Source organism: Miscanthus floridulus, chromosome 3 (genome assembly GCF_019320115.1).
Source record: "Miscanthus floridulus cultivar M001 chromosome 3, ASM1932011v1, whole genome shotgun sequence".
Classification (NCBI taxonomy): domain Eukaryota; kingdom Viridiplantae; phylum Streptophyta; class Magnoliopsida; order Poales; family Poaceae; genus Miscanthus; species Miscanthus floridulus.
The window spans coordinates 30,169,415-30,180,221 of record NC_089582.1 but is presented as its reverse complement, the minus strand read 5'-3'; the positions used below and the strand labels follow the sequence as shown (position 1 = coordinate 30,180,221).

At 42.9% G+C, this 10,807-nt stretch overlaps 1 pseudogene; it reads right to left on the bottom strand.

The window, feature by feature from the left end:
* Positions 1–476: 476 nt before the first annotated feature.
* On the bottom strand, positions 477–3,113 carry LOC136543432 (uncharacterized; annotated as a pseudogene).
* Between the last annotated feature and the right edge of the window lie 7,694 nt (positions 3,114–10,807).

The window sequence follows — 10,807 nt, the reverse complement described above, 5'->3', positions numbered from 1 at the left end:
TTAAAGTTACAGTTAACCCAAAAAGCAAAGTTTGTGAAATTAACAGTCACAAAGAGCGTGGCGTCACATGCTTACAAACTCTACTTTATAGACCTTTTCGTGATGCGCCTAAGATAATGTTTTATATCGGCAGGAAGAAATCTCCGATATCCATTTCTTTCGTGCGCCAATAAATCCACGAATAAGTTCCGCCGCATCTCCATATCATCATGTACACAGGCTCGAGTATATATGTCAATATTAGTGCCTGTCGCATGGGTAATACTGCGTCTCTTCAAAAATCTTCCACAAAAACTTAAAACAAAGTGTTATACTCATCGTATAAATATGTGTGGCTTTTGGTCTATTCCACGTAGACGTATACTGTAGAATAAGATATCCACTTAAGTGTCTGTGGCAAGATTCACGATCAACGATATATAAAAATAGTTAAATCGTATGTATTATTATTGCAAGCCATAGTGACTCTGAGTTAGTTACCCATCTATGTCCTCTGCAATGTTTTCTTCCTGTCTGAATTTCCATTTGAAGACATCCTCATTCCATCCAGGAATATGTACATTCACTGCGTCCGTGTACTGCAAGGTAAATCCAAGAGTGTACCCGACATACATCAGCGCTAGCGTGTCTTTACACCAGTCTTCAATAGGTCTAGAATCAATCATGATAAGCATCTTCTCCTTCTAATCGAAAACATAAAGCATATACTTTCGAACGTGCAGCCATGGCAAAAGAAACTGCAAACAAGATAGCGTTTAGAATAGTATATAGGAAACAAGTAATAAAAGCAGGAGCAAGCGACTTACGTATCTGCATTGTGCTAAGCTATATTTCATATCCTCACATACACCAATCGCAGCAGCCATTTCTTTCTTTGTGTATTTTTATGGTATTCATGCATTTTTGTTAAAGCACACATTTTCTAGAAGATAAGGATATCGAGAGTCAGGATTAGTATAACTTGGCCTACTTTATACAATTAGGAGAAAAACAAATAAGACAATATGATATAGCACGATAAGAATTTTAAAAATGTGCTTACATAGAATCTCAGGTCCTTGTGATGCTTCGTAATACTATTGTATTTTTTCATTGTATTGTATTCTCGAGCTGCCTAAAAATGGACACCTAAGTTGAAACAATTCTCAGAGATGTCTCGATTACTCATTAACAACTCTTGTAGGTCCTTTACACTTAGGGCAATCATGGAGGGATGAAAACCTTTAACCCAAGGCTTCCTGCAAAGCATTAGACACTGATGATGGTTTTTGTCATATAAGATAGCACACTATTATTAGTAAATAAAATAATTAAAATAAGCATGTAGCTTACTTCAACGTCATTTCATCCTGAATTGCCATGACGTAATCACATAGTAACTCAGTCATCTCTTCCTTGTTCATTGGCATGTCTTTCATGGCCTCAAATGTCCAAAACTCATCAGGGTCTTGGTTGGCATGGACTTGTGGGGATTTATTCTGAGTTTGTATGTGTTGAGGAGTGCTCGTTTGAAACACTAAGCATTTGGCCTCCTCAGAATGTTTTCGCTTTTTCGTGGACACTTGATCAGGAATCTTTGGATACTCTATTATGGCACAGTCGCTTGGGCTTCCAATATTTTCATCCCTATCAAGATATGGAGCACCCTTTCATTTGTTTAACTCTAACGATAGCAAGATCACCGCAAGCTTCAATCTAAATTCTTTCATATCATCCTGCACGATAGTATGAACCTAATTAATTATTAATTAAAAACCCACAGCTAATGCACACTCATAACTTGTGGTAAGACGCATAGTTTACCTAATTGAACTCGTCTGACAAATTGCTCCCAGTCCAATACTCCATAAAGTTTATTAATAATAAACCGCATGAAAAACTACATACAACGTTAATAGAGGTTCAGGCTCACATTAGATCAAAAAGGCAAAGACACATAAAATTCAACTTATATGATATGCCTTTATTTCTGACGTACCCATCTGTTTGTAATAATTTGCCGCAGAAAATCTTCCTAACTGGCTAGGTATCAACCTCAACATCTAGCCATTTGTGCTCTTTTGGGCCTGTTTCCTCCAATATGAAATCTATCTGTTTCTACAATCCACCTCGCTATTTGTTCATAGAAGAATGAATCAATCATCATTTCTAAAATATAAAATGTGTATAAATAGCTGTGTTAGGAAATACCCATACTTTTATTGAGGTCAGTACGTCCGAACATCTCTCCCAAAGAGTCTAGCACCTGAACCTCATGTTTGTCGACGTTTATAACAGCAAGGTACCAATGTGTATTTGTAACATTTATTGGAAGGAACACATATCAAATCAAACAATAAACATTTTGCCAGGCATAAAAATTTGATAATGAAAGACCAATAGATCGTTTAAAAAATTACTACCACGTCATGCTTCAAGTAAGCTAGCACCCTTTGAACTAAACCAGGACACTGTGAAGTGCCATGGTTAGGGTAATTGGCTTCAATGGTCTCGTCCTTTTCTCCATCCCGCTTCATGATTGCAACTAAGCACGTAGTTTCAAGATAGACTGTACCTCCTGGCCTCTTTTTCAAACCCTCCTGGGCCTTCAGCAGTTTAATATAAGCATCTATGACCTGCATACATTTCTCTATTAGAGAGAAAGGGCATTGAAGTTGGCAATGTTTGATTGAGTATTATGACTTACATCTGTTACCTCATCAGACAAGTATTCATATGGCTGAAAAAGACATTTCATGTGGTTTCTCGACACCGGAACATCATCTATGAGCACAAGCTCCTCATTCCTAGGTGAAGATGGAATTTTTTTGACAAATTCAATTATGGCTCTATCAGTATCGGTACAAACATAATCTAAAAATGAGGATTAAATTGAAGTATACAACAATAGTTAGCAGTTTTTCTAAGTTAATCCATCAAAGAGAAAATATCAATACCTTCTGGGGCAACCGGTGAGACATAGATTATTTGGGTTTATTGTATACCATTATGATTTCTTAAAGTCCTTTTTCTCCCATCGGATCTACCCCAGAAGTTGATAGGGCCTTTTCATCATGGGCCGTGCTATAGCCCTGGTCAACTGGTAGAGCTTCGTGGGTAACTTCTGTACTCATGCTTTCTTGCAACCATCTAGAATCATCCATAGGCTCACTGGAATTTTCTGTTTGTACAATATCATCTTAGGGGCCTCCATTTTCCTTTGAAACCTTTGCATCTGAACTATCCATCAAGACCTAAAAGATGTACATATTATTTTTTTTTTAAATAATTAAGGTACATGAAACATGGATGTCATTAATTCAGAACTGAAATGATATATAGCTATATAAAATTATATCGTCTTTGTTCTACTTTGTTTTTAAAAAAGTATTATATACTCTCAGTTTAGTTTTCTAAGCACTAATAATGAAATTATTTAGATTTGTTCTGTTCAATTGAATAACCAAACAAAAATAGCGATAATTATTTAGATAATTTAATCAAACCCTAATTATGATGTATTTTTATATAGCTATATATCATTTCAGTGCTCACACTGGGCAGCTTTGCCTCGGTGTAAAGCAGACAGCCCCGAAATAAATAAGAACGGTTTGGTCCCAAATTAGTATGAACGGTTAACTGATTATCGAACTAAATAATTTAGTTGAGGGATATCAAACATGGATATGTACCTTAATTAATTAAAAACATATTCAATTATTTTAAAACTGCAATCATGCCATGTATATAGTATCCGGTTTTTTCATAGAGAAAGGAATGGTAAGGAGGCAGACCTGGACTACAGGTAGCCTTGGCCAATGGTGTCGTGACCAGCCCTGAATAACTTGTGCTAGCTGTTGTTGCACCGTTGCCAGCGGCAGGTTCGTGGACGGCGAGGCTTGCGTTGGAGACAGCGTGAGGCCTGAGGGAGCAGTGATGAACCAGAACCACAGAGCCTGCAAATCTGGGACCTTAATATATTAGAAATCACATGGCTGGCGTTGATCCTCATGGAGACAAGCGGTAGAAAAGAACAATTAATTAAATTAAGCAGTACATGAATTTTTAGTTTATAGTTAAAACAGGATTGAAGATCACGGTATACCTTAGGCCAATCGTGGGAGGACCAACGGCTGGCTATGGAACAGTGATGTAGTCCACTGGACAAGGGATCCAAGGCGGGTTAGGCGGTCGTGGTGATGCGTGGTACTCATCTCCTTCTGCCACCGAGAGAAATCACCGTGTATTGGATAGACGGAGGTCGCCGCCGGTGGCTGGCCGTATCGCCGAGGTGGGATGATCAGGGCAGCAGGCACTCGCAGGCCCTTGGTGAATGGTTGTCCGCTGTAGGTAGCCCCTTGTCAAGGCTGGGAGTGGGAGGTGAAGGAATTATCGGTGTCGAGCTCGGGCGGCAAATGAGCAACGACGATAGATGGGCGTGGAGAGGTCCTTAAAGAAAAGAAAAGAAAAGATGGAAAGGGTGTCCACGATTTTGGAGCAGTTGATTTTGCATGCGGGCATGCGGCCGATTTGTGAGGGGCGCTGATCTTGCGTGGTGCCGATTTTGCATGGAGGCGCCTGCAGCTGATCGTGAGCAACAGAAAAGGAGAGGAAATCAGAAATATCCAGAGGAGGCGTGGATCCTAATCATGCATGGGAAATTAGCAGGAGATTGCCTCAACTTGAATATGTGGTTATTGTGTGTACTTTTATTGCGAGTCTAAGAAATATGGAAAGATCTCTACACAGATCTTGCACATGTCGCAACACATACAGACTCAGACAACCAGACTCTAAGTGGGTGGTGTGAGCAAAAGTTTGGCACCATACTCGAAGCGAAACGTGTTGAAGTGAGTGAAGTCTAAGTGAGAAATGAAAGAAAATAAAGAAATATTTACTCTATAATATTATTTAATTTTAATATTATTATGTATAGATTTAGATGTAAATATAGATTTTGTATTTTTAAAGTTTCAGGACATTGCAACATATGCACAATAACAATAATTTTTAATTGAAAATAAGAAAATCGGCATCGACCTGACGAAAATGACTCCGGCAAGCTAGGATCTGGGATGCGAGGGTTGGAGTTACTTCCTGCGGGGTGGCGACAAACGACTCCGGCGATCTAGGATCAAGGTGCTCCCTACGTACGACCACGTGCTCTATGCCTCGCTCCCTACATACTTAGTAGTACGTACTACGTGCTAGCTCAAAGCCGTATGACCACGTGCTCTATGCCTCTCTCCTGTTATCTTGGTGACATCATGTGAGGCCTCTGAAATAACTACAACACCTACATTGTTAATTTTTTATCATACATAACCGCAAATTTGATGCCCGTGTGTTGCCACATGCCAATAAAATTTGAACTACGGTATACGGTGATAGATCGTGATGCAAATCAAACCACCAAAATAAGATCATGTTTTGGTCGCTATCATGATGCCTTAGAAATAATTTTTGTTTTATTATTTATTATTGGAGTTGTGTGGCCTCCAGAAATCCAATCCAAATAGGGCCATGAAATTTTTAGGATTTACATGCTCCAAGAAGTACAGGGAATAAATTTTATAAAGAGATAAAAGGAGCTAAGCCTTGCATTAGCTAGAGATCCCAACATGCATCACATAGCCTCTGCACGTATCTATCCAAGACTTTTAAAGAGGCATGATTTCAGATCACACAAGAACCGGAGGCAATAACAAATAAAGAAACACATCAGGGCAGGATGGGATTCACTAATAGGGTGGACGTTTGTGGAAGACAGAAGATGTTAGAAGCTCCTCGTGGTAGTCCGCACTCCTCCTCGAGGGCACAGCAAGATGGTGAAGGCGATGGCGGTAGGCGACGACGATGGCGACGCGCTATGGCGAAGCACAGCCGGTGCGCGAGGGAGGGCGCGAGGGCGGAGGCCGGTGCGAGCGAGGGTGAGCTCAGCTGGGTAGGGTGGGCGCAATGGTGAGGCCACAGGATTTATAGTAGAGGATTGATAGCAGTCTCTCTCTTTTCTTTTGTCTTAATTCTCTTTCCTTCCGTGTTAATTCTCTTTCCTTGGAGCAAGGGCAGGGTAGCCGAGAGAGGCTCGTTTCCATGTATGCTGGTGCATGCAAACATGCAATGTGTATATGGATAGCACAATAATTTTCTACTTCCTATTTTACCGTGATTCCATGTAAAAAAATTGCAATGCAATGCAAGTGCTAGCTTTCTCCCACGATGCAAATATGCTAGTGCTAGCACCCTTCTTCATCCACATTACAATTTACAAACAACAAAATGTAAAAAAAGATTATTTCTATAATTGTATCACAATACTAAACAAAGTAGCATAGTAGCATGGCCAAATAAATTTGCTTATAAATTGCATTAAACACATAGTGTTTCCCTCTAAATTTATCGATCAAGATTGTGACTCATTCTAAATTAGAGAAGAAAACGGAATCTTTACCTGGTGCATAGATCTCGAGGGGACTTGTGCCTTACTACCTCCAACGCTTGGTCACTGGTCACCAGCGAGAGTCGACGAAGAGGGGCCGAGTTGAGGCCTCAACGTAGCCGGCAACTGCAGTCCGTGATCGTGATGCGCATGCGCTGCTTGCTGCTAGCTAACAGCTGCTGCCGCCGCAAGGCAGAACCGCAGTCCACAACAGCTTCCGCCCTTCTAGAATCTGGATGCAGATCGCAGGCACGCGGTGAAGATCGCTGGGTGAACAAAAACTCTCGATGCTTTTTAGTTGTGTTGTATTGTATGTATAATATAGTAAAGATAGAGATTAATCTCACACGTAGTTACCATCAAGCGTTCAGTTGAGCGCCATGCACAAGCGGCCCTATATAAAAACTCAAATGTAATATTTGAGTAAATATTAATGTGTTACACAAAATTTTTCTTGAAATGTAAATCTAACAAAGAATATGACTCAAAAACACATGGAACATAAATGATCATTTTATTATTCTCTAGCCAATTGATTGAGTCCTACGCAAAACCGGAGGATTAGAATATGTTTTAGTTCAGGAATGATGAGACTCGCGACAAGAACTCGGAGTACTCGTGCCTAATCCTGCAGCCGTCGCTACAAAAGACAGCGCAGCTGCTGGTCCATCCTTCAGCCATGCCGTAGCCGCTGCCCTTGCAACCTACCTCCAGCGGCGGCACCGGCACCGGGTCCATCATTCCGTCCACCCTCCATAACACCTCCTGAACCGCGTCGACAGCTTGCTCGTGGCACCTCACGCACTCCCAGTTGGTCTTGCTAGCCTCCGGCTTGCACCCGTGGGCGACGTCCTCACCCTCCACCTTCCTGATGTACTGCTCGGCCTTGTTGTCCCCGTAGAGAAGGACGCCAAGCATGTAGGCTGCCACCTTGTGGTTAGTAGCGGCCGCCTGTCTGAGGCAGGCAGTGCCAATGGGGTCCGTGCGGCCCTACGTGAAGACGAGCCTGATACCGAGCACGAAGCAAGCCTCCGGGTTGCCGGCGGCAGCCAGTTTGTCGACGAGGGCGAGGTAGCTATTGGGGTCTGACCACCTCATGGATTCCTCTAGCTCTAGCACTATGTGGCTCCTCACGACGCGCTCCATGTACGCCCATGGTCTGGCAACTGCAAAGACACACGCATGGTACAGGTAGACAAATTAAATTTGTAAGTAATGCGACTCATGCGTGGGTGGACTATAGACACGTATGTGCCATAGAGGCTACAAAGGTCCTCCATTGGGTGTGGCAAGGTCACGGCGACAAGCCCGACTATCTCGATGATTATTTCGTATGGGAGCGCCAGTAGCGTCCGCCGCGCCACCCGCGAGGAACCGCTCCGAACGGAATTCGTTAGGGTCTGTCCATACCTTGTTGTTCCTCCCGATCTTGTATATGTCCATTATGATGCTCGCTGGTATGCTGTCGGTGGATGCCGGTGTTCGAGCGATCGCCGCGTCCATGGCACTGACATCGTGTTAGTGAGATACTATTTATGCAATATTTAATTGAATAAAAAATGCATTGTATGTGTTAGTAATGTTCTGTTATCTTGCCTATGGCGTTAGAACCTCCTTAAATACAATATTCTTCATGAAAGTTCCATCCACTATTAGGGTCTTCTTATCCTTATCTTTTTTATTTGACGCATTCTTATTTTTTCCCTCGGCATTCTTTTTAGCATTTTTCTTCTCTATCTTTTTGACCTCCTCCTCCTGTGGATCCGCATCAGGCGGGGGAGCAAGGATCTTAATATTTGTTCTTGACGTGGCTCTAGACATCGCAACGTACAACTGATTGTGAGAGAACACCGGTGCGGGCAGGTACACACCCACGTTCGGGATTGTTTGGCCCCGTGACTTGTTGATCGTCATGGCAAAGCTCAGCCTGATAGAAAACTGCTTCCTCTTAAACTAGAACGGGAACATCTCATCATCGAACGGGCATAGCGGTATTCGAGGAAGGAATACCCGCTTCTCTACATGCTGCCCCACCACAATTTCTGCATCGATTGTATTTTGTCAGAACCCTCGCACCACTAGCCTTGTACCGTTGCATAGTCCATTGGCAAGGTCAATATTCCTAAGCAATATGATAGGACACCCGAGCTTGAGCTTCAAGACGTGTGGAGGCAGCCCGTTGGGGTTAGATTGTTAAGGAACTCCGGTGGATAGTAGTTATGTGGATCATGTACCGCGGAGTCAAAACTATGATACACCGTCTTGCCACCCTGGAACATATCAATCATTTTCATATTGATCATGTCAACCCAATCGTTATGTGTAAATAAAATCGCTCAGGTGGTGATGTAGTCTTTGTCCACCATGTTTGCATTTAGATCTGGAAAGATGATGCTAATCAATCTATGAAGATCTTTCTCGGCATCGCCGGAGTACGGGACACAGATCTCATCTGGAATACGTACATTGCCATCTTTGTTAACCTCTTTCGTTCCACCACCAATGTGCAATAGATAATCTGCAAACTATGGGTCACTCTGAGCCCTCATGTTGTGGATGAGCTTTAGGTTGCGCATGGATTCCCAAAGATACGACCTTCATAGAGAAGCATCGACTATTTGAGCCCTGGATCCTTTCCGCACAACAGGGAGGACCTGTCTGAAATCCCCACCAAGGACAACAATCTTCCCACCAAACGGTAGGTCTGATCGGCCCATTATATCCCGTAGGCTATTGTCTAGTGCTTCCACATTTTGCCTCTTTGTCATAGATGCCTCATCCCAAATTATGAGAGTTGCTTGCTGCAGCAACTTGGTAGTACCACTCTGTTTCATGAAGCTACAGCAACCACCCTCTTCAATAGTGAGGGGTATCTTGAAATGCGAGTGGGCCATCCTCCAGTCTGGCATTATGGATGCTGTGACTCTAGATGTAGCTGTAGCCACGGCAAGCTTGTCCTGGCTACATAGTTTTTGCGCGAAGTGCCCTATACAAAAAGGTCTTTCCTGTCCCGCCAGGTCCATCCACAAAGAACAGCCCACCTTGTTTTCTATAGACAGCGGCCATTATGTCATCGTAGGCAGACCTTTGCTCGGCGTTGAGTGAGTCGCACAATAGCACATCTTTGGGATTCTGCTCGACGCTAGCTTCCTCAAATATCTCACGAGGAATATGGCTAACATCATCGTATGAGTGATCAATATCTGGAAGAGGAAATGACCTTATGTTCTTCCCCATAGACTACATCATGTTTCTAATGTCTATCAAAACAATCTATTGCACTAGATCTGGGGATGGATTATTGCAGCTGTAGTCCTCTAACATTGCATCGTAGTGTTTTTTCCACAACCACATCACATCATTCGGCTCGTAGAATACCAATATTGTTGCAAATAGCCTTCGTAGAGAGGAAGGCATCTAGAAGAAAGTAGCTTCACTTAGACATTCATCCAATGTATTGTCTTCGTCGATTAGACCCCTCCTTTCTGCAGCTTCACGGAACGAAGGCAGTAGCATGCCATCAACTGTCCTAAGGTGTTCGTATGACGTAGCACCAGCAACATTGATTAAGAGAACACAAAGAAAGTAGCGTTCTCCCTCAGTAGGATGGGCTGAGATGACTCTACCAACTTGGAAAATGGAGTTTTTCCTTTTCTGCCAGAATTTACCATCAGACTGCCTGGTAAAATGCTCCAGAAAGTCCCAATACAAGATTCCATGGGCTTCCTCATGCATCCTGTTTGCCTCAAAGTATGCTGTCAGCATTGACTCTTCTACACCTGGCCTATTAATGATCCGTTCGACCTTGTCCCATTTATGAAATGCCACCATGGGCATGTCGGGTAGATGAAGTTGCAGCTGCTGTACTGGTGGATGGTTCTTGCTCAAGTCAAAGCCATATATCCTCCACAGTGCTTCTGGAGGCGTCACCCACTAGGCGTCTCTATACTGCTTGATCTCATCAATGTTGCCTTTCTCGTCTGCTTTGTCGGTCTCCCTCATCACCACCGATGACCTGTCATGTCCCTTGTATATGTACTTGAATAGATACTTTACTGATTCGATTCTCCCATAGGCCTCAACATTTTTATGGCAGTTGAAGGTACGTAGTAGGCAAGGGTTGTAAGGAATGACCCATTGATTGTCTAGGTAATGGCCTCAAACTTTTTGTGTACGGCCATCATTACGTCGCTGATAGATGGGGTACGAATCCTTTCCCTGTGATGTGGCCTCACAGAATGGGCGTGGGTAATGGTTTTTGCATGACCCGCGGCCCACCGTGCATGGGCAGTATGGATTAAGCGTCCCACAAGGACCATGCATCATATGCTTCATGACCATCTTGTATAGCTTAGGGTACTTTTTCTTGTTTGGTAGCTCTATAGTGAT